The 24,559-nt window shown below is 41.4% G+C and overlaps 1 protein-coding gene across 2 annotated transcripts in view; it reads left to right on the top strand.

The window, feature by feature from the left end:
- The window catches only part of LOC149146605 (upstream activation factor subunit UAF30-like), a 198,133-nt gene that overhangs the window by 172,626 nt on the left and 948 nt on the right, over positions 1-24,559 (top strand). The gene's annotated exons all lie outside the window — the stretch shown is intronic.

The following is a 24,559-nucleotide window of genomic DNA, read 5'->3' as shown; positions in this document are numbered from 1 at the left end:
ATGCCTAGGAGGTTGATGCAGCTAAAAGAAAAATAAAAACCATAATTTAGCCACTCTCAACAGGAAATGTACCATAAAATGTAAAAGATGGCCGGGACATACACATTTAGCACATGGGAAAAAGCCAAACATGAGCTCTACCCCTTTCATTCTGGCAATTGCCCTATTTCCTAGGGTCGCTCATATTGACCCCTTTCATCATTAAGGAACCCATGATTGTCCCAACCCCTGGTGGGCAATGAACTGCCCCACCTTAAAGGGGGTATCCACTGCTATATCTTACACATCATGATCTCATCCCCTCAAGCCCCAAGCAGTTATAAAAGAAAAATCAATAAAAGGAAAAAGGCATATGAAGAAGGGTGGAAAAACAAAGGTCGAGGTAACTCATGTACCACGATTGCTCCCTCCTGCATTCATACACCCAAGTGTGGGCTTCCCTATTATGATTATGCTTGTACTGTGGCATGTGGCTTGGAGCCTTCCCCTGATGCCCCATTCCATTCCATCATTATATCACATGCCACCTACAACTTGATGGATGTACCATGGACATGTCACTTTAGGGAGGAAACCAATATGCAAGAAGTAATTGTCTATAGACTGTGTTTTTAGGTGTAAGTAAATTGTATTATTGATAATGTGAAAATTTCTGAATCTACACATCAGAAATCCTACTGCAATCACTGGTTTATCATCTCCTACTTGTTTTTACATTCAACAAGTTATTTAATTATTTAAACACTGATGAAAAAACTATTGTAGACTACACTGACATACAGATCATAAACTGAAATAGATACGAGACAAACACACAAGGGACATCGTTATTTTTGGACAACACATCCCCGAAAAAACCCAATGCAGGAAAACCAGTGCAACATATAGAGGGTTTGTATTATTAAGAAAGCAGAATCTGAGTACAACAGGTTGCCTCTCACACCGGCTAACCTTTTAGAGAAATATCGGCAGCAAGAAATACATACGAGGGTTTACCTCATTCTCTAAGTCACAACTGATCCACTGAATGGCTAACTCCGGCAAGCACTGCGAAAATCCCAGCACAATTTGCTCTGTGTGGGCCAGTGTCTTGCCTCTGGGAGACTGCGTCACTTCTCTGCTAGATCGATTTGCTCTCAGGAGCTTCGACTTCAACCCTCCCGGCTCAGAACATCGAACTCCCAGCAAAATCTCGAACTTCCGACGATTATCTCGCACTACCACTGCAAGAACCATCTTGGCTTGCATGAGTCCCTTCCTAGGCTGCGTAGGCCTCTGCGCTGGCTCTCTGATGCTACTTATACCTCTTTGCCTTGTACTCGTTGGCTCGGAACTCCCTTCCGATCCAACTCTCTGCTACTGCCCCTCTCACTGTAACTCAAACCACCTATTCAATTTTCCCAGCAAACCTCCCCCCAGAAAAATCGAACTAACTGATCAACTTGGTGTATTTCCAACTGACCCTCAAGCCTCCTCTTATACTTTTCCTATTGATGAATCAACGACCAAGATTAAGTCCCTAATCAACTGCTAGGATTAAAACAGACTTGATCCTCGTCTCTTAGAAGCTTCTCACCCATATTTTTATTAATACCCATTAATATTTTTATTTTCCTAAGTTTAAACTTAAGAACCCATTAAAAATATTAATTATTTTAATAACTCACAATCTGAGCGGAATTTCTCCAAACGATTTCTGGCTCTTGGAGATCTCATGTGTTCTAGCCCTTCCACAAAATTTCAAAGCTAAAGCACATCCGATGCAACCCAAAAATCAACACTCCCTCTTAGCAAGGAATGTGCTCTAACAATACTTCCCAATAGAAGCATTACATTGACCACGACATTGGTCCTCTGTGCTGCTGATTCTCGGCCTGCTGCCCTTCACCCATTGCACTGTTGCATTCTGTACCGCTGCCCATGACACTACCACTGTCACTGCTACATCTGTACTACAACTCCCTCTCAAAAATGCTGCATCATGCTGCCCATAGCATTGCCACTGCTAACTACTGCACTAGAACTCAGTGGTTGAGAAGTAAGCAATTGAAACTTCACCCAAAAACTGACATGCTGGTCAGTTAGGATGCCTCGTGATGCTAAAGCTACCTCTATTGCTGATCTGTGCTGATCCTCTGCTGCTACTGCGCTGCTGCAATCTACTCTGTGCCACTCGTGTTGGAATTTCTAAGTCTGACACGTTAGAAACCCTTCATGCACTTTACTGATTTATTCCTACCTACTTGTTCTGTTAATTAACAAGTTATTTACCATGTAAATACTAGAAATAAATACAAGTACATGCTCAACACATTACAGATCATCAACTGAAGGAAATAGAAACAAGCACACAAGTGACACCGTTGTTTTTGGACTAATGTCCCTGGAAAAACCCAATGCGGGAAAACCGGTGCAGCTATCTGAGGGTTTGATTTATTAAGCAGTTTCAAAATACAATCTGGGTGCCAAATTCGGCTCACCCAACAAAGAAAAATCTCGGCAGTAGTACCTCTCCTTCAGAGACAGATGCTTCGGCTAAAACCCCGGATAAACACTCTGGCAGCTCCTCAGCTCCAATTTGCCCCACGAAAAACCCCAGCGTCAGCCTCTTCTACCCTCTGCATCAGCTTTCTCGGCAGTTCCCGACAGTTCCGATTGTTCCCGGTAGTTCTGGCTTCTGCCCTCTGCGTCAACTTTCCTGGCTGTTGCGCTGATCCTCCTGGTACTATCTTTGCCTCTCTGCTTCTATATTCACTGCCCCTCAGCTACAACTCTAGATCACTCTCTCAACTTTCTTAGCAAACCCGGCCCCAGAAAGTCGAAATTTTGATCTCTTGGTGTGTTCTCCAAGTGACCCTCAAGCCTCCTCTTATACTTTTCTTGTTGACGAATCAACGGCGGAGATTAAGTCCCTAATCAATGGCTAAGATTAGATCTGGCTTGATCCATGACTTTTGGACCATTCTAGCACAGTTTTATATTAATTCACATTAATATTTTAATTTCCCTAAGTCTGACTCTATTAAAAATATTAATTATTTTAATATCTCTTAAACTGTTTAGAACCTGCCCAAACCCTTTCTAGGTATTGGAGATCTCATGTGCCGTAGCCTCTCCACCAAATTTCATGGCTAGAGCACATCTGATGCTACCCCAAATCAACACTCCCTCTTAGCGAGGATTATGCTCTAGCAATACTCCTTACTGAGTATTACTCTGATCATCCGGCATCGGTCCCTGATGCTAGGCCTGCTGCCCATCATCTGTACTGCTGCATCTCGTACTGCCACCCATGGCTCTGCCACTGCCACTACTGCATCTGTACGATAGCTCCCTCTATATCCGTGTCGCTGCCCATGGCCCTGCCACTGCCACTATTGCATCTGCACTGCAACCCCTCTCATCATGCTGCCCATAGCACTACCACTGCTAACTGTTGCACTGCAACTCAGTTACTGAGAAGTAAATAACTAATCTCCCAACTCTGACATCTCTATCAGGCTAGAAACACTCCTGATGCTGAAGCTCCCTCTGTCACTGACAAGTGCTCCCTCTCTGACCTTTGCGCTACTGCAACAACTACATGCATCTCGCACCATTGCACACCTCTCTATGTCATCTTGCATTGGCGCAACACCCCTGTGCCTCTCGCACTATTGCAGCCTGCTAGCCTCACACTGTCCTAGGAATTCTGCACTATAGCTCCCTCTACCGCTCCATCCGCATCTGTCTCTACTAACATCGTCAGTATTGCTACTCCTTTTTGGGGTACCTCAAGGATCCTGCCCCTCATCGCCTGTAGTCTATCTGACTAAGTCGATGTCTCCCCACTTCTTCTGAAGTGGCTCATGAGCACTCATGGCACACAAAACACGAAGGATCCTGGCCTTCCAAATGACAAAGTTGGATGCCTCATCCAACTTGTCCTGATCCCTCAGCCAATTCATGGCCATCTCTCTGCTCTTCTTGTTGACTCCTCCGAGTCTCTCTACTTCCCACCTGGAAGTTCTCTGTTCAACTCCTGCTGAGTCTACTTCCCGTCTGGAAGTTCTCTGTTCGACTCCTATTGAGTCTACTTCCCGTCTGGAATTTCTCTATTCAACTCCTGCTGAGTCTACTTCCTGTCTGGAAGTTCTCTGTTAGACTCCTGCTGAGTCTCTCTACTTCCTACCTGGAAGTTTTCGGTTCGACTCCTGCTGAGTCTCTCCACTTCCTGTCTAGAAGTTCTCGGTTTGACTCCTGCTGAGTCTCTCTCCTTCCGTCTAGAAGTTCTCGTTTCGACTCCTGTCGAGTCTCTCCACTTCCCGTCTGGAAGTTCTCGGTTCAACTCCTACTGAGTCTCTCTACTTCCCGTCTACAAGTTCTCTTCTGGAATCCCTCTGAGTCCCGATTTCCCACCTGGAAATCCTTTTGCCAACGTCAAGTTACCCCTCTCCGATCTTTTGTGCAACAACAACACTAATCCGGATTCCTTGGCTAGAAATCTGCCTGGGCAAGAACTCCTTCTAACTTGGCCTTGCCCTGTTAGGTATTGTTTTGAGTACAGTACCCCACCAGCTCCACTTTGCAACTTACCCACAACCTCCTAAACCCCAGCAACCTGAAGGTTAGAGCTCTTAGGCTCTGCGCAATCCCGGCACCGGCAAATCAACTTCCTCAACCAACTGCGTCAGCCCTCCTGGCCTTTGTGTGGCTCTGCGTGAGCCTGTCTTTGCCTCCCTCAGCCTCTGCACTGCCTCTTCCTGGCTCAATCTTGATGACGCAAGCACTCGGTCACCCCTTCCTTACTGCTACTTTGCTAGGAACAACTTATGTCACTCGGGACAATTGTTTTCTGCTGCTATTGCTCTTCTTGGCTGATGTCCTCAGTTCTCCTGTGATCTGCAACCACGCTCTGATACCATGTTGGAATTTCTAAGTCTGACACGTTAGAAACCCTTCATGCACTTTACTGATTTATTCCTACCTACTTGTTTTGTTACTTAACAAGCTATTTACCATGTAAATACTGGAAATAAATACAAGTACATTCTCAACACATTACAGATCATCAATTGAAAGAAATAGAAATTAGCACACAAGTGACACTGTTGTTTTTGGACTAATGTCCCCGGAAAAACCCAATGCGGGAAAACCGGTGCAGCTATCTGAGGGTTTAATTTATTAAGCAGTTTCAGAATACAATCTGGGTGCCAAATACAACTCACCCAATAGAGAAAAATCTCGACAGTAGTACCTCTCCTTCGGAAACAGATGCTCCGGCTGAAACCCCAGATAAACACTTTGGCAGCTCCTCAGCTCCAATCTACCCCACGAAAAAACCCCAACGTCAGCCTCTTCTGTCCTCTGCGTCAGCTTTCCCGGTAGTTCCCAGCTATTCCGATTGTTCCCGTCAGTTCTGGCTTCTGCCCTCTGCATCAACTTTCCTGGCAGTTCTGGCAGTTTCGACTGTTCCCGACAGTTCTGGCTTCTGCCCTCTGCATCAACTTTCCCAGCTGCTGCGCTGATCCTCCTGGCACTATATCTGCCTCTTTGCTTCTATATTCATTACCCTTCTGCTATAAGTCCAAATCACTCTCTCAACTTTCTCAGCAAACCCAGCCGTAGAGAGTCGAAATCTTGATCTCTTGGTGTATTCTCCAAGTGACCCTCAAGCCTCCTCTTATACTTTTCTCGTTGACAAATCAACGGCCGAGATTAAGTCCCTAATCAACGGCTAAGATTAGATCTGGCTTGATCCATGACTTTTGGACCATTCTAACACAGTTTTATATTAATTCACATTAATATTTTAATTTCCCTAAGTTTAGACTTAGGGACTCCATTAAAAATATTAATTATTTTAATATCTCCCAAACTGCTTAGAATCTGCCCAAACCCTTTCTAGGTATCGGATATCTCATGTGCCATAGCCTCTCCACCAAATTTCGTGGTTAGAGCACATCCGATGCTACCCCAAATCAACAGCTCGCACTGTTGCAACCTCCACTGCGTTGCTTCAGACTTCAGCACTCTAGCTCTGCCACTGTTGCTCCATCACACCTAGCACCAACTGACTCCCATCATTCTGCTATTGTCGTTAAGGGTTCCCATAGTCGTATGTGATCCAAGAGTTTAGGTACCTCAAGGATGTTGCCCCTGTGTGTAGTCCTCTCGACTACAACTCCATGTCACCCCACCCCTTCTACAGAGTCGCATGAGCACTCATGGCACAATTGTCATCCTCGCCTTCCCTGTTAGTTTTCCTTGGAGCAACCTTCGAGTCAGAAGCCTCTTCCTTGCCCTTCTTCCGGGGGCACTGAGTGGCGAAATATCCTAGTTCCCCACACTTGAAACATCTGACCTTGGATATATCCTTTTTCTTCCGTTTCTGCCGCCCCTGTTGTCCCGATGATGCGAGAGCTGCATCCTCCTCCTTCTTCTTTACCTGGGCTCCTCTACCGCTACTCCCTGCCTTGGTTAGCCTCCTGTTCTCTTCGTATCGAAGAGTTTTCCACATCTCCTCTCAACTGGGGAGAGAAGCTCTGCCCAAAATACTCTAGACAAATGTCTCCCAGTCTTTGATGACTGCATTCAGAGCAGTCCTGACCATGAACTCAAGATCTGGTGTAGACCCCACAAAAGTCAGCTGATCTTGAATCCCTTGCAACCTGAGAAGGAAGGGATCGATTTCTTCGCCCTTCTGCACCTGGTACTGCCTCAGTTGATTTTCCAATAGCATCTTCCGTTGAACGGAAGTCCCCTCGTACAATGTTGTCAAAGCCTCCAACATCTCCCTTGTTGTTTCCTTCTCAGCAATGTGTGGGACCGCACAATCTTTGACTCCGTCTAGAATCATGCACTTGGCCTTCGCCTGGACCTCCTTGTACTTCTTTAGTGGATCAACGTCGACCGGAACAACAACTACCTTCAAAGCATAGTCCTTGATGCGATTTTTGTCTGGGATTGCTAGGATCCTGGCCTTCCAAGTTCTAGATGACAAAATTGGATGATCCTTCCAATCTATCTCGATCCCTCGATCCATTCACTACCATCTCTGCTCAAAAAATAGGACTGGTGCTCTTCTCCCTCTCCTATTGCTAATCCAGCAAGACTCGAATCTGGATTTGTTTGGCGCTAGAAATCCTCCAAGGAACAAGCTCCTCTATACTCCCTCTAAGTCCTGATTTCCTTCACGAAAATCCTCCTGCCAAATGTCGAATCACTCCTCTCCAATCCTCCTTTGTTGCTGCAACCCGGATCTAGATTTCTTTGGATAGAAATCTGTCAAGGCAGTGACTCCCTCTACCTTGGCTTTGTCTCCACAGGCACTATTTTGCACCAACAGCAGCAACATCCCACCAGCTCCACTAATAGAATCTGCACTGCTTCTCCAGCCTCGACAACTGACTGAATTTGGGCCTCTCAGGATCTGCGTTGCCCCAGAGAGTTGACGCAGTCATTGCGTGAGCTCCTCTCGGGTAATGTGTCACCCTCTACAGGCTCGAAATGCTAACGTAGCCACTGCGTGAGCCTCTACGTCACTCCTCTGGCTCTGCGTCACTCCTGCAATAGCTCCTCTGCCTCTGAAACAACGCTGTCACTTGGGACAGCTGCTTCTCTGCAGCAAATTCACTGGATCTCCCAGCTGATGTCTTCAATGTCCTATGATATGCAATGCTCTGATACCATGTGAAAATTTTTGAATCTACACATCAGAAATCCTACTGCAATCACTGGTTTATCATCTCCTACTTGTTTTTACATTCAACAAGTTATTTAATTATTTAAACACTGATGAAAAACACTACTGCAGACTACACTAACATATAGATCATAAACTGAATAGATATGAGACAAACACACAAGGGACACCGTTATTTTTGGACAACACGTCCTCGGAAAAACCCAATGCGGGAAAACCGGTGCAGCATATAGAGGGTTTGTATTATTAAGCAAGAAGAATCTGAGTACAGCAGGGTGCCTCTCACACAGGCTAACCTTTCAAAGAAATATCGGCAGCAAGAAATACATACGAGGGTTTACCCCATTCTCTAAGTCACAACTGATCCACTGAATGGCTGACTCCAGCACGTGCTGCGAAAATTCCAACACAATATGCTCTGTGTGGGCCAACGGCTTGCCTCTGGGAGACCGCGTCACTTCTCTGTTGGATCGATTTTCTCTTAGGAGCTTCGACTTCAGCCCTCCTGGCTCAGAACATCGAACTCCTAGCAAAATCTTGAACTTCCGACGATTATCTCACACTGCCACTGCAAGAACCCTATTGACCCACGTGAGCCCCTTCCTAGGCTGCATAGGCCTTTGCGCTGCCTCTCTGATGCTACTGTTGCCTCTCTGCCTGGTACTTGTTGGCTCGGAACTCCCTTCTGATCCAACTCTCTGCTATTGCCCCTCTCACTGCAACTCAGATCGCCATTTCGATTTTCTCAGCAAACCTAGCCACAAAAAAATCGAACAGATTGATCAACTTGGTGTATCTCCAACTGACCCTCAAGCCTCCTCTTATACTTTTCCTATTGATGAATCAATGATCGAGATTAAGTCCCTAATCAACAGCTAAGATTAAAATAGACTTGATCCTCATCTCTTAGAAGCTTCTCACTCATATTTTTATTAATACCCATTAATATTTTTATTTTCCTAAGTTTAGACTTAGGAACCCATTAAAAATATTAATTATTTTAATAACTCACAATCTAGGCAGAATTTTTCCAAACGATTTATGGATCTTGGAAATCTCATGTGATCTAGCCCCTTCACAAAATTTTGGAGCTAGAGCACATCCGATGTTACCCAAAAATCAACAGATAAAAATTGAACGATGTATAATACCTTTTTGGCAGTTTGCCTGTATAGGCATTGACTAGCCGCGAAGGATGAATAGTCATGCCTTTTGACTATTTACGCCTTCATAAATAATAATGTCTTAATAATTACTTCATTAATTATTATTTTAATATTATTTATGTAATTGATATTTTTATCAATATTTCATTCACAACATTGCCACCCCCTTTAGAGATGCTTTGTCCTCAAAGCATAACATAAGGGTTTCCCTAGGAATGGCATCTTTTATTTTGACTTTGTTTGTGCTTGTGAGTTGGTGAAATCCTCAAGTGTATTTGCACCTTCCTTGAAGTTAGAAGCGTTAACACCATATAATTTATAATGTCGGCCTTGCAAGTTAAACTCCATGAACTGTTCTTCAAGGTTTTTAGTATAGCTTCCTAGTTGTATTAACCATTCTGCACCTAGAACTACATCCTTTTCTTTGAGTGGTAGGGCAAATAGATCTGTTTGTATCTCTATTTCTTGTATCTAGATTGAAACCTTATGGAATTCTCTTATCTCTTTGAACTTTTGCCCAATAGCGACAAACATGGTCAGGTCCTTGATTGGGCATATACAAAGATCAAGTTGTTTAGCAAGATCAACATTTATACAATTGTGAGTATTGCCAGAATCTACAAGTATATTGACATTTTTGTCTCTTATGAGCCCTCTAAGCTTCAAGGTTTTAGGATTTACTCTCTTTGTCATGTTTTTTGGTAGAGTAGTAGGTTTAATGTTCTTTCAACTTGGAGACTAGTTTCTCTGCTTCCTCAGGTGTGGTGGAACATATTTTGCAGTGACTTGTTGTTTTTGGCCTTTTGAAGAATTGCTTTCTTTATCCTGATTTTGTTAGACACATGAGACTGCAACTAGTGATGGTTCCTCATGATCTACATCTTCATTGTGTGTGACAACGATTTCTTCATCAGGTTCTTGTACTTCAACTTGCTTCTCATCTATTATTTTATAGTAGCATAAGGACATATCTTCACATTTATGTCTTGGCATCCATTTTTCTCCACACTTGCAACAATTATATTTCTTTTTTATCCTTTTTTTCTGACTCATTACTAGAAATGTCTGATTCTTTCTCAACTTCATAAATAAACAATTTTTTGGTAAGGCATTTGTGTCCTGATGTCCATTTGTCTCTACAATACCTACATTTGTTTGACTCCTTTTTACCCGAGCATTATTGTTGGTCTTTGTCTTCCTTGAATGATGACATTTTGAACTTATGTTTTTGTTCAAAAAAATTGTTGTATCTCTGGCTTCTTCAAAAATTTTGGGCTTGTACAACTTCAATTCTGCATGGATATACTCCTTAAGTCCACATCTATACATTTTAAGTAGTTGTTCATCAGTAAATCCTCTTTGTCTTGTAGCTAATACTTCCCATTCATGGGTGTATTCACTTACAAACCCTTTTTGCTTGAGATGAACAAATTTTTGTAGACGACATCTTCTTCTTCGTCATAAAACCTTTTTAGCATAGCATCCACAAAAAATTTCTTGAAAAAGAAACGAGCTTCACATTTTCCGAACCACCATAAGAATCAATCATATGCCTCATCTTCCAAATTGTTGGATGCGGTCATGATTTTCTCTCATTCACCTATTGGCAGGTTCGATTCAAAAATGGTTTCCATGTTATTAACCCACATAATAGCACCTCTATGGTTTTTTCCATCGTATTTTGGGAGCTCCTTAATTCGTTGTGTTAATGCTTGCCGCCTACACCTACTAGTTAGTGAGAAAATCCTATAACCCCACAAGGTGTGGTTGATGGCAAGGAACTAAGAGAAAGGGTTGTCACCTATTCCCAACTCTCTCTGTTTAAGCTATCTCCTAGGTTAGCTAAGGGGGGTGGTCCCTAAATGGAAAACTAAGTTAGAAGGTTTCTAGGAGATGTTAAATTAGGATTACTTGAGATTGTGAGCAAATAAGATGAGCAATATAAAATGAAATAAACTTTAACAACCATCAACACATGAGATAATGATAAGCATATGTAAAACCAGTGCCTTCAAAATATTGCTCTAAAATGAATGATACTTTGCTCAAAATAAAATAAAGTGCTTCAAATTGAAGCACAAACAATCCTATCAATTGAAACAAAAGATTGTTAGCAAGATACAAATATAAATGCAAGAAATGCCTTCAAGAGATGCTTTCAAAATATATGATCATTTATTAATCCAAAGCATACAAGGAGAGAATATCTTGCAAAGGAAACCAATTAGAATTCTACTTGCAAAATGAGATGATACTTGCCTAAACAAAGTATTCAACACATATTCATAAATGACAAGTGTATGGATTATTTGCAAGTAAAACAAATGAAATGCACCTAAACAAAATTTGATGCAATTATCTTGGTTACTTTTAAATTCTAAATGCCTATTCTAGATGTATCCTTCCTCCCGACTATTTTGGAACAAGTCTCTTATGTGAGTTGTGGAAGGGGTCCAAGAGAAAGACAACAATGGCTATATTAACGATACCTTCCTTGGATTACCCAACTCACCTGGTGCCTCCGGCACTACAGAGACTGTGGCTTTGACGACTGCAAGGTCACCGTGTTAACCACATAAGAGGGTCTATGTCCCTCAAGTTGATGGAAGAAAGGGGTCCCTAAAATTGTCTTTCAACCAAGCTTATGCTTGGAGGTAAATTAAGTTAAGATGCAACTAAAATTAGAATGCCTAATGCAAATGAGTTTGCAAGTGATATGTAAAAGATGGAATTACTTCAAGAAAATATGCTCCACAAAATCACTTGTATAGTTGCTCAAATAAATACAAGATACATAAGCTTCATGAACAATTTAAAATTGTGAGTTAAATAATTGCTTTGACAAATGATGGACAAATAACCAACTAAAGCAAATGAAGCTTGAAATGTATGTGCTTGCAAGATGAGCAAATAAAACGCATGTAAAATTTCTCAAGGTAAATGGGAATGCTTTGAAAGTGAATTAAAATGAGATTGATGCTCACAATAGTATTGCAAAAGAAACTTTTACTTGAGAAAAATGATTAGCTTGACATGAAAGTAAATGGTTGCTTTGAAAGATGAACTTGTCCAATACACAATGCTTTAGATTACTCAAAATGGAAATGTGGCATAACAATAAGGCATGAATTATTTAGACAAATGTCAAGCTAAAAATATCAAAGTTTCCTAAAAAAATATAGATGCTTGCACAAAGTAAGAGTAAATTGCTTTGCAAATTAAACTTGAAACTTGTAGCTAAAAATATCAAAGTTTCCTAAAAAAATATAGATGCTTGCACAAAGTAAGAGTAAATTGCTTTGCAAATTAAACTTGAAACTTGTAGCAACAATGATAAGTGGTGCAAGCTTAAAGCATGTAGCAAACTTGAAAAGAAATGTGATTTGTGTTACTTCCCAATTAGAGCATGCATATGTGTGAAAAATGAGAGAAATGGAAAATGTTAGAAAATCAATCCACCCACAAGCCTTTCTCCCTAAATGGAGAAATATGATGCCATGGGTAAAACTCACACTCCCACAACAAAAACATAAATTTTTATTGTTATGGTTACAAGGATGGTTAGAGCCTCTTAAAGGGCTACCCAAGGAATTGAGGGAATATACAAAATGAGATCTTGAAACAACAATGAAATCCCTCCAAGTATGGGAGTCTCACAAAAGGTGAAGAAGTTCTACAATTAGAAAATACAAGCTCTAGGATGATACACGGCCTAGCCTCTTCCACAAATCCTCCAAATGCCCATGGTTTCCTTGGAATGAGACTTGAAGCTTGAGAGAACCTACAAGAAATAATGTTAGGGCTACAAAACTAAAACAAAAGTTAGTGTGAAAAAGAAAGCATGTACATGAGTGATAATGCTACAAAATAATATGTGAAAATTTCTAAATATAACACTTCAGAAACCCCTACTACAATATCAGGTTTACTATCTCATACTTGTTCTTTACATTAACAAGTTATTTAAATGCATAAATATCGAAGTAAACACAAATGCAGCCTTCACAAATATACAGATCAACCACTGAAATAAACTGAGACAACACAAGGGACACCGTTATTTTTGGACAATTGTCCCCGAAAAAACCCAATGCGGGAAAACCGATGCAACATATATGAGGGTTTTATTATTAAGCAGATTTCTGAATACAACTAGGGTGTCAAAAACATCCTTGGCAGCAATACCTCTATCCGAAGACAAATATTTCTGCTGATCAGCAACTGGATGAACAATCCCACAGTGACTCTGGTTGTTCCTTGTGCTGGACAACAAAAGCTGCTCCACGCACTCCTCTGGAACTGCATCACCCTCTTTGGAACTGCATCACCCTCTCTGGCTCTGCATTAGCCAATCAGCTCTCAGTCTGTCCCACAGAATCACCTCAACGCAGCCTCTGAAGCTCTCTGCGTCTTCTGCGTCAGCCTCTATGGCCTCTGCGTCAGCTTCTTTGGCCCTCTACGTCCTCTGCGTTGGCCTCCTTAGCCTTTGTGTCAACCCTTGTTGCCTCTGCGTCAGCCCTCCTAGGCTCTGCGCTGCCTCTTTCGGCACTCTGCTGCCTCTCTGATATGTATTCTTCGGCCTCCTACCGAACTGCCCCTCACTGCAACTGATCACTTGTTCGATTTCCTCAGCAAACCTCGCCCCAGAAAATCGAACTAACTGATCTCTCTTGGTGTCTTGGTGTATCTCCAACTGATGCTCAAGCCTCCTCTTAGATTTTTCCTGTTGACGATTCAATGGCCGAGATTAAGTCCCTAATCAACGGCTAAGATTAGATTTGGTTTGATCCTCGTCTCTTAGAACTTTCTCACCCATTTTATATTAATACACATTAATATTTTAATTATCCTAAGTTTAGACTTAGGAACCCCATTAAAAATATTAATTATTTTAATATCTCTTCATCTGGGTGGAATTTCTCTAAAGATCTCATGTTGTTAAAATTGGCAACTAGGGCCAAACCCCATCTGGGTCATCTTATTTATGGCAGCTGATATTTTTCTTGGATTCCTCTCTGAGAGGTGTAGGATTGGTCTAAAGATCATCCGATTCCGACAAGTATTATGGAGATATGAATTTATTTATATTATTTGACAATTTGTCAAGGTTGGCCAGCAACCAAATAACCCCCAACTCAACCTCAACATTGCATTTAAATAGAGGAGGCCTCAAGTCATTTGTTACACACATCTCTCACATGATCTCTCTCTCCACATGTTTTGGGTTTGTCTTCTCTCAAGGAAGACGTTGTGGAAAGAGTCATCAAAGAGAGTCCTAGCTGTAGTTCAGATGTGCCCTAGCCGCAGTCTTAAAGGAAGCCCTAGCCGTAGGAGAGCCCTAGCAGCAGTTAAAGGAGAGCCCTAGTTGCAGATTGAAGGGAGATCTAGCCACAGTCAAGTGATGCCCTAATCCGTTGTCCAAGAGGTTCTTATACGCAGCAAAAGGAGCCCTTTATCTGCAGTCAAGAGATGCCCTAATACACAGCTAAAAGATGCCCTAAGATGCAACTAAAGGAGACCCTCATTTGCAGCTAAAAGGAGACCCTAAACCACAGCAAAAGGAACCCTAGCCACAACAAGAGAAGGAGCCTTAAGGCAAGGAGAAGGGTCTCTGTTTTAGGGCCACAGGTTAGACCAACTTTAACGAAGAAACAAAGGACATTAGGGTCATTCTCTTGATTATTTTAAAGTGCAGATGAACCTGTATTAAGGCTACATTACAGGAGTTTACTTTTGGGTTGTTTGTATGGGCATTTGTGGCAAGGTTCATCTCTGTCTTGAGCAGTAGATTGCACAGAAGACATTGCGGATGGACTGAGCCCTTTTAGTGGGTTGTTGGGTGAATATAGGGGTTGATTCTAGCCCTATATTACAGCGTATGAGAGCAACTAGGAAGGGAGACAACCACGGTCTATTATGCCTGATCAAGGGGTTGTTTTGTAGCCTAGGAGAAGGTTAAAGGGAAGCGTATAGTTGGAGGGACTGTGTGAAGGAAAGCCACAATCAATAGGTGGGTTGTTGGGTGTGTTAAGGGTGCTATAGCAGATAGAGATTATGCCCTAACTAGTAACCAAGTTTGCTAAGAAAAGACACTAGTCCTTGAAGCATGTAAAAGGTGCCAGATTTGCACCTTTGACATAACTAGTGATGCATCGAAGCAAGGAGGGTCTTATGGAAGGAAAGTGGCAGTACTCTCAATGATTGGTTGAGTTGTTCTAGGGCTATCATCTGCTGTATAGAAATCTTCAGTCCTTGGTTTCAGGTTTGCAACCTCATTGTGTCATCTTCATGATGAAGATCTCTGATGTCTCATCTCCTATTTGGAAAATCAGTATTGACTTCAAATCATTGTACTCTATCTCTATCTCTCTGCTGAACTATTGAAGACTAAAGAAGATTTGATCAAGGGTTTCCCCACATTGGGGTTTGCCCCTTGCTGGTGCCACATCTTGTGTCCTCTTATCTTGGCTTGTCTTATATTGTTTATGTTTATGTTCTATCTGCATTTTACTATCATGCTGATGTGATTGCTAATCTGGAAATTGATGTTGGGGTTATAAGAAAAATTGAAGTAAATTGTTGTTAAGCATAGAACATACCAAAAATTAACACATGTGCCTTAGCCTCTCCACCACTTTTCATGGCTAGAGCACATCTGATGTTACCAAAAATCAACACTCCCTCTTAGCGAGGAATGTGCTCTAGTAATGCTTCATCATAGAAATATCACACTGATCCTTCGCATCGGTACCTGTGCTAATGCTTTTCCTGTTGCATCACATCCCCTGCATAGTTGCTTCCTGTATTGCTGCCCATGACACTGCCACTGCCACTGCTACATCTGTACTGCAACTCCCTCTCAAAATGCTACATCATGCTGCCCATAGCACTGCCACTACTAACTACTGCACTGCAACTTAGTTACCGAGAAGTAAGTAACTGACTTTACCCAAATATTGACATCCTTGTCAGTCTAGAAGCCTCATGATGCTGAAGCTACCTCTGTTGCTATCCTTTGCTCCCTCTGCTGCCACTGCACTGCTACAATCTCTTTTGTGCCTCTCGCACTACTGCAACCTCCACTGTGCTGCTACAGACTTCTGCACTCTAGCACTGCCTTGTCGCTACATCACACCTTGCTCTACCTGACACCTGTCATCATGCTACTATCTTTAAGGGCTCCCGTAGCCGGATGTGATCCAAAAGTTTAGGTACCTCAAGGATCCTGCCCCTGTATGTAGTCCTCCTGACTACAACTCGATGTCTCCCCACCTCTTCTCTAGAGGTGCATGAGCACTCATGGAACAATCATCATCAGTCTCAACATCCTTCTTCGCCTTTGCTGGAGTTGCCTTTGAGTCAGAAGCTTCTCCCTTGCCTTTCTTCCTGGGGCACTGAGATGCATAATGTCCCAGCTCCCCACAATTGAAGCACTTGACCTTGGAGATGTCCTTCTTCTTCCTCTTCCCCTGGTGCCCCGCAAATGTTAGAGCTGCATCCTCCTCCTCTTTCTTGACTCTAACTCCCTTACCACTACTCCCGCCTTGGTTAACCTCCTGATCTCTTCCTGTTGAAGAGCTACTCACATCTCTTCCCAACTGGGGAGAGTCGCTCTGCCCAAAATGCTTTGGACAAACGTCTCCCAGTCCTCGGAGACTGCATTCAGAGCAGTCCTGACCATAAACTCTGGATCCAGTGTAGACCCCACGAAAGTAAGTTGGTCGTGAATTCCTTGCAACCTGAGGAGGAAGTGATCTATCTCCTCTCCTTTCTGCATCTGATATGACCTCAACTGATTCTCCAATAACATCTTCCACTGCACGGAAGAGCCCTGGTATAAGGTGGTCAGTGCCTCCCACATCTCCCTTGTTGTGTTCTTCTCAGCAATATGTGGTATGACATGATCTTTGACCCTATCTAGGATCATGCATTTCACCTTCGCCTCAGCCTCCTCATACTTCTCATTACCATTTGGGTCGACTGGGACAACTACGGTTTTCAAGGCATAGTCCTTGATGCGATGTTTATCTAGGATTGCCAAGATCCTGGCCTTCCAGATGATGAAATTGGAAGCCTCGTCCAATCTGTCATGATCCCTCAATCCGTTCACTGCCATCTTTGCTCCTCTTCTAGACTCCCTCTAAGTCTCAACCTCCCTCTTGGAAATCGTCCAACTGTCGAATCACTCCTCTCTAATCTCCCTTTGCTGCTGTAACTCGGATTTGGATTTATTGGCTAGAAATCCGTCGAAGTAGTGCTTCCCTCTACCTTGGTTCTGTTTCCTTAGACACTGTTTTGCACAAACAAAAACATCGTCCCACCAGCTCCTCAAATCACAATCTGAACAACTCCCTTAGCCCGGGCAACTAAAGAATCTGAGCCCTTTTGGTTCTGCGCAATCACAGTGAGAGTTGGATCAGCTCCTCCTGGCTGAGAAAGATGACCAGGCACGGCGTAGGCCTGATCTACCCTGCTTCTACCTCTACACTAGCCTGGACTGCTAACGCAGTTACTGTGTGGGCTCCTCCCAGCTACTGCATCTTCCCCTCCTGGCTCAGAAAGATGAAGCAAGCTCTACATGAGCCTCTGCGTCACCCTCGTCACTCCTCCTCTTGCCTCTTCTGCTCTGGAACAATGTTGTCTCTCGGGACAGTTGCTTCTCTGCTACAAATCCTCAGATTTCTTCTACTAGTGTCTTCAGTCCTCCTTGATCTGTAATCACTATGATACCATGTGAAAATTTCTGAATCGAACACTTCCAAAACCCCTACTGCAATATCTGGTTTACTATCTCCTACTTGCTCTTTACATTAACAAGTTATTTAAATGCGTAAATATTGAAGTAAACACAAATGCAACCTTCACAAATATACAGATCAACCACTGAAATAAACTGAGACAACACAAGGGACACCGTTATTTTTGGATGATCGTCCCTTGAAAAACCCAATGCGGGAAAACCTGTGCAGCATATATGAGGGTTTTATTATTAAGGAGATTTTTGAATACAACTAGGGTGCCAGAAATGGCTCACCCTTCAGAGAATATCCTTGGCAGCAATACCTCTATCCGGAGATAGATATTCTGGTTGATCAGCAACTGGATGAACAATCCCACAGTGACTCTGGTTGTTCCTTGTGCTGGACAGCGAAAGTTGCTCCACGCACTCCTCTGGAATTGTGTCACCCTCTTTGGAACTATGTCACCCTCTCTGGCTTTGCGTCAGCCAATCAACTCTCAGTCTGTCCCACAGAATCACCTCAGCACAGCGTCTGAAGCTCTTTGCGTCTTTTGCGTTAGCTTCTATGGCCTCTGCATCAGCTTCTTTGACCCTCTACGTCCTCTGCGCCGGCCTCCTTAGCCTCTACATCAACCCTTGTTGCCTCTGCGTCAACCCTCCTAGGCTCTACATTGCCTCTTCCGGCACTCTGTTGCCTCTCTGATATGTATTCTTCGGCCTCCTGTCGAACTACCCCTCACTGCAACTGATCACTTATTCGATTTCCTCAACAAACCTCGCCCCAGAAAATCGAATTCACTGATCTCTCTTGGTGTTTTGGTGTATCTCCAACTAACTCTCAAGCCTCCTCTTATATTTTTCCTATTGACGATTCAACAACAGAGATTAAATCCCTAACCAACAGCTAAGATTAGATCTGGCTTGATCCTCGTCTCTTAGAACTTTCTCACCCATTTTATATTAATACACATTAATATTTTAATTTTCCTAAGTTTAGACATAGGAACCCCATTAAAAATATTAATTATTTTTATATCTCTTCATTTGGGTGGAATTTCTCCAAACGATTTCTGAGTCTTGGAGATCTCATGTGCTTTGGCCTCTCTACCAATTTTCATGGCTAAATCATATCCGATGCTACCAAAGATCAACATAATATACAAAGATAAATCAAGTGATGGGAAAAGACCTCATCGCTTGTCTAGCTTATGTGAAGCTCTTGACTAGCTAGATTAAGAGATGAAATCACAAGAGTATAAGATGTAGATTTTCTTGAAATAATTGACTTAAGCACAAACTATGTCAAAGAATCCCTACAAGATCAACACTTTCGAAAGATAAGCTATTAAGATTCAAATAACAATAGAAGTTCCTTGAAAGTTATGCCAAGAGTGGGTTGGTCTATTGAAGACTTCCCTTCACGCTTGCTAGTTGATCCAAAAAATGACCTCTACAAAACTTCAAATGCATATTAGCTCATATGGATTAAATCAATAAACAATGACAAGAGAACTCTAGAATTTATTTGAAAATAGATAGAGTTGTCTAGCCTAGAGCATATCAAATAACCAATTGCAAATATAAGATAGTTATACATTCACAATTCTATAAAAGCATATGAGATAACAAAATCAAACTAAATACAAGTAGAGAATTATACCATCATTGAACCAAGCAAAAACTCCAAGAGAGAAACACCCATGAATAGACCCCAAAGTCTTTTTATTCATATGAAGAACAAGTGTGCATAGAAGCAGAACTTTCCCAACCAAAATAGCTAGTACAAAAGATATCTAAGTGAGAGCACAAAGCTCTTATTATATAGAAGCTTGGGAGCCAATCCTAAGGCAAATGGTGACAATCCCAAAGCACCTTCATGCAAATTCGAATTTCCCAAGGGACATCAAGAATCCCTCAAGCAAAATTGAATTCCATGATGAAATGACTAGTGTATATGGGTGGGAACCAATGTGGGAACAATTTCCCACAAAAATATCTACCAAATATTCTCTCAAATCCTCCCAAATGTGCATTAAATCCACAAATTCGAATTTCCTAGTAAAAAATTGTTGCATTTATGTCAAGAAATTTGATTTCCTTCACTGGGGCCATGTATTTAGGATGTAAGGTGCCAAATCATCCTCCAACTTATCATTTGACTCACTCCTTTGACTTGAGATAATTTCCAAGCCATTTCCATGTCATTTTGTCACATAGAGCAATTTATTTCTCTCCATTTAATTTATTTCTGGTTTAATTTATTGCTAGATTTCCCATTCAACTTAGGAAAAGTGGGTTTTGAAGATCTAGAACACATTTTTAACCCCTCAAAGTGTGCCATAGTAGAAACATGAGGGTGAGAGGTGTAATTTTTATTACTCATACACCATACAACTTATCTAGACATCATTTATTAGATCTCATATACAAATTTTATTCCAATTTCTACCCTGCAGGAAATTAAAAAAAAATAAAATATGACCCCCTAGACCTAACCAAATTCCACGATTTGTTTTGTGTGATCTAGTATGGTAATATACAATGACCCTAGACACTAAGACTCACCCAAGGCCTCACCATCAAGCCATACTCCGGCTTTGGGGTTATGCTTGGGGGAAAAAACTCAATTAATTATTAAGTCCTCATAAGGAGATGATAATTAACCAAGTGAAAAAAACCTCTCAGATTAATACTAACTTGATGATAAGATTCCAAGCTACCCAAGCTTGTTGCATAACTTGACTCCTCTTACTTGTATCACTTTTACATTGTCCCCGCAAGGATTGTGGAATTTGAGACAATAGAAAATGATAAGAAGAAGAAGTAGAGTTGAAAAACTATGGTAGTATGATGATCTCTGATGGTACAAGCATCCTTTGGTACATCCTTGGGTGTGGAGTCATTAGAAAATCCTCAAATGCCACTCCAGTGTTCAACACGCTAATAGTTTTTATCTGGGAATTTTGTATAGTATTGACTACCTAAGAAGTGTATTTGCGGCATTTGCGAGATTTCATGATGCGTTTGTAGAATTCATTATTTGGGAAATCTTCGCTTTTTGGAGCTTTGGGACTTTGTGTTGGTTCTTAAGCAATTAAAGGATTAAAAAATGAATTAAAACCTCCTATTAACTAGTTCTGCATTCCTTGCAACATTTTCTCAATGTTATCTATATTTTTAATATCACTTGCTAATTTCTCTTGAGTTACAATTATCCTATTTTGACCTTCTAACTATGCCTATTTCTTCTCAACATTATCGAGATGACGTCGTACCTTATCGATTTCTTCTTGATATTTTTTTGTGTTGGCTTCGTCATTACTATTCCCCATTTTGTTTCTTTTTTTCTTAGCAGAACCAATTTTTTTTTCTTTTTTTAATAAATTAAATAATAATAATAATTTTTTTAATTAGAATTAATTAATTATACAATTTAATAATATAATTCAAATATATATATATATAGGATTTATATAGTTAAATTCGATATATATGTAAACCTTATGACTATATTGATAACCAAAGGTCACCTTCAAAGGATGCGGTGGAATGAACACGTGAAAGGTTGTCAAAATTTGACCAAAGAAAACAGCGAGGAATAGAGTCTGAACCACTGTGTCAAGCGTCGACTAAGAGTAGGCAGCGTTTGTCGGATGAGAGCAAACCACGGGGATAGGGAACAATATAGACGGTAGCCAAGGTCAGAGAATTGCAGAAAATATATGAATAGGGAAGGGCGGTCCCATTGGAAAGGTGTACCGTCGACAAAGGAGGGACAAACGCAATCGGGAGAGGTTCCAACAGTGTACAGCGATGCGTGAGTGAACAGACGAGGTAGCTTAAAGGAATGGTGAGTGTGGGTGGTTGGCACGCAAGAACAAGGGAACAATCCGTAGTGATGGTGGGGATAAATAGCAGATGAAGGCCGACACAAGGGCAACTGGGATAGGAACAAGAGAATAGGGGCAGTGATAGTAAAAAATTAAGAAAACAGTGAACTACAAGGAACCACAAGTGTGAAGATCGATGCTCTGATACCATTGTAGGGAGGAAACTAGTACGCAAAAGAAGTAATTATGTATAGACTATGTTTGTAGGTGTAAGTAAATTGTATTATTGATAAAAATTGAATGGTGTACAATGCCTTCATGGTGGTTTGCCTATATAGGCATTGACTGGCCACGAAGGATGAATAGTCATGTCTTTTGACTATTTACCCCTTCATAAATAATAATGTTTTAATAGTTATTTAGTTAATTATTATTTTAATATTATTTATGTAATTAATATTTTTATGAATATTTTATTCACAACAGTCACCTCCTTTAGAAGTAGAAACCACTTAATAGGGTCCTTGGTTAACCCACTTATTGAGCTTGGAGACACGTGTACATGATAAATCATAAAACCCACTATGGAAGGGCATGCCACTATGAAGTGTCCACTTGATTCCATGATTTGTAAGCTCTTTTACTTGATTACTCTAATGATTTGTTGTACTGGAAGGCGAGGGGATGCATTGGATCTTATACAGGATTGTAGGTGGGTCTCCATTTAGGGTTTGGTCTCCCTATACGAGGTCCAAGCCCTCCAAAGTGTCATATTGGCACTTGTAAGGTGAGCATTGAGAGCCATGAGCCTCCATCATAGCAGAGAGCAGATTATCACTTCATGGATCCCTCAGCACCATTCATTGATTGCTCGTGTTCCACCTTTTGGATGAGGATGATGCACCTGGACCACCATGCCTAGTCGGCTTCACACTTGCACCACACACTTGGCAGATGTTCCAAGGCCTAGATGAGGATGTGTCTCACCATGGGAGACAGAAGAAGGGCTTATGTCATCATTCTAGCCCTTATTGATCCACTTGGAGACCCATGAGGATGTCATGGTGCCCCCACACCCACTTGGGGACACCACATTTGACCTGCTTAGATATCAAGGGGCCACCTCCTTGATCACTATGTTTGGAGCCTAATTCTCTCACCTTGGCACACTTTGAAATCCACTAGGCCTCTTCAATGGCCCAATGACTCATTGTATCTACTATTTTCCCCTCTTGTGAGGCTTATCTTTGTATTATGGAGCTATCTTGGTGGGCTTGTCACAAAGTTTTGTTATTATTGTACATTATTTTATTATTAAGGGGCATTATTAGGCTAATAGGCTATTCGAACCCCGTTATGGATTGTATAAATAGATGAGAGGCTCATTCATTTCTCTCATCACATTTTTGGATTGGACTATCTCTTCTTGAGAATTTCGGCTAGCCTCTTTGATGGATGAATTGGATTTCTAAATGCATTTTGATGTTTGGAAAGCTTATCTTTTGTCTTGGAGCTTCGATATTTTTGCACATTGATGATTGGAGGATTTTCGCTATACTTGTAAGTGTCATTTTCATGTTTTACTTTACATGTATTGTCACTTGTGTAATGTATGAATGTTTTCACTCATGAAGCTAGTGTAGTTGCCTTTAAGAAATGCGAATTTGTTAAAACTTGTCTTTGTGAGGGCTTTTCATATGTTTCATGCAAAAGTATGGTGAACAATGTCCTAGAGGTATATGATTGTTCATTATTACCTTGATAAGTCATTAATTGCAGCATCAAAGAAGTATAAACTTTCCTAGTAACCTATTTGCTGCCTCTAGGGCTATGCGAAGTTGCTAAGAGACTCCTTGATTGGGTATAAGACATTTCTAAACATTTATTTGCATTGACTCCATTCTCCCAATAGGCTAGGCACTGGTCTAGTCCAAAGGTGATCGCAAAAAGAAAACTCTTTTTCACCTCCTTCCTTCTTTTCTAAGCCCTAACCTAGTAGGCCTCCTAGGGCATCATCTAAAATCATTTCTAGCCATTGAAAATCCTTGAAAATTGGTCAACCACTGTGTTGGGATTTTCTTGAGAGATCCTCCAAATTTAAGGTCAATCCCACGGTGGAATCTCGAGATATTCCAAGCCCTAGCTTGAAGACCGTTCTCCTCCCTAGGTATCCTTTGGTTAGTGGCTTCATTAGGATCATTGCACTCAAATTCCAAGATAAATTCAATTCCTTTGATCCTATTCTCCTCCCAACTTGGTCAAGACCATCAATTTGTTGCTACAAACCAAACCCTTGGCCTTGTTCAGGTCCACTTGGGCTTCTTTGTGGTCCCGCAAACTTGAAACTCCAATTTCACAAAGGACACTTAGAAACCCTTTTCTTTAGGATTCCTTGATCTTGGGTACCCCTTTTCAAGTAACACTCCTCAAACCCTAGGTCTTGGTAATCCCCTAGCCCTTCTAAAATAGCTTTTCATCTTGCTTTTATAGCAAGTAAGCCCATTACCTAAGCCTCTCTTGCGAATAGGCTAGAGGAATTACCTCTCATCCCATCATTGATTTATTATTCCTAGTGATTCCTCTCATACCAAGACTCCTCTCATTGGTGAAAGTTTGTAAAGAGCAAGGAGCTTTAGCTAAGGTGATAGTGGGCTATCGCTCCATTGTTGCCACTTGACCTAGTAGTTTCTCTATAGGATCCCCTCCTAAGACCCTTGTTAGTTTGAGTAATAACAGGGTCATGGGCCAACATAAGTAAGGCGCACTTCTCGAGAGTGTTATTGAGCCTATACATCCATGTTGACTAGGTCATCCTTAATCATAACCTGATATTACAATAAATAATAGACTTACCTTTAATTAATGCCTAACAAAATGGATTATTGACACAATATCAGATTGTTGTGGAAACATGAAGATTACACCATTTTTAACATGCGCATATGTTGAAAAGAAGCTGCTAGTATTATAAGCCATGTCAGAAAATGAGAGAGAAAATTTTCATCCACGTTGACCACAAACAGTCAATGGGTCTGTTGAGTATAATATGAACCAAAGAAAAATTTTGTTATCTTACATGCACGGTTAGGATACAATCAAGTTCTTTGTTATATTATTATGCAGGTTATGGGACAAAGAT

Source organism: Pinus tabuliformis, chromosome X (assembly GCF_031772625.1).
Source record: "Pinus tabuliformis cultivar Carrire ecotype Pingquan chromosome X, CPIR1, whole genome shotgun sequence".
NCBI lineage: Eukaryota > Viridiplantae > Streptophyta > Pinopsida > Pinales > Pinaceae > Pinus > Pinus tabuliformis.
This window is presented reverse-complemented; position numbering and strand designations above follow the sequence as displayed.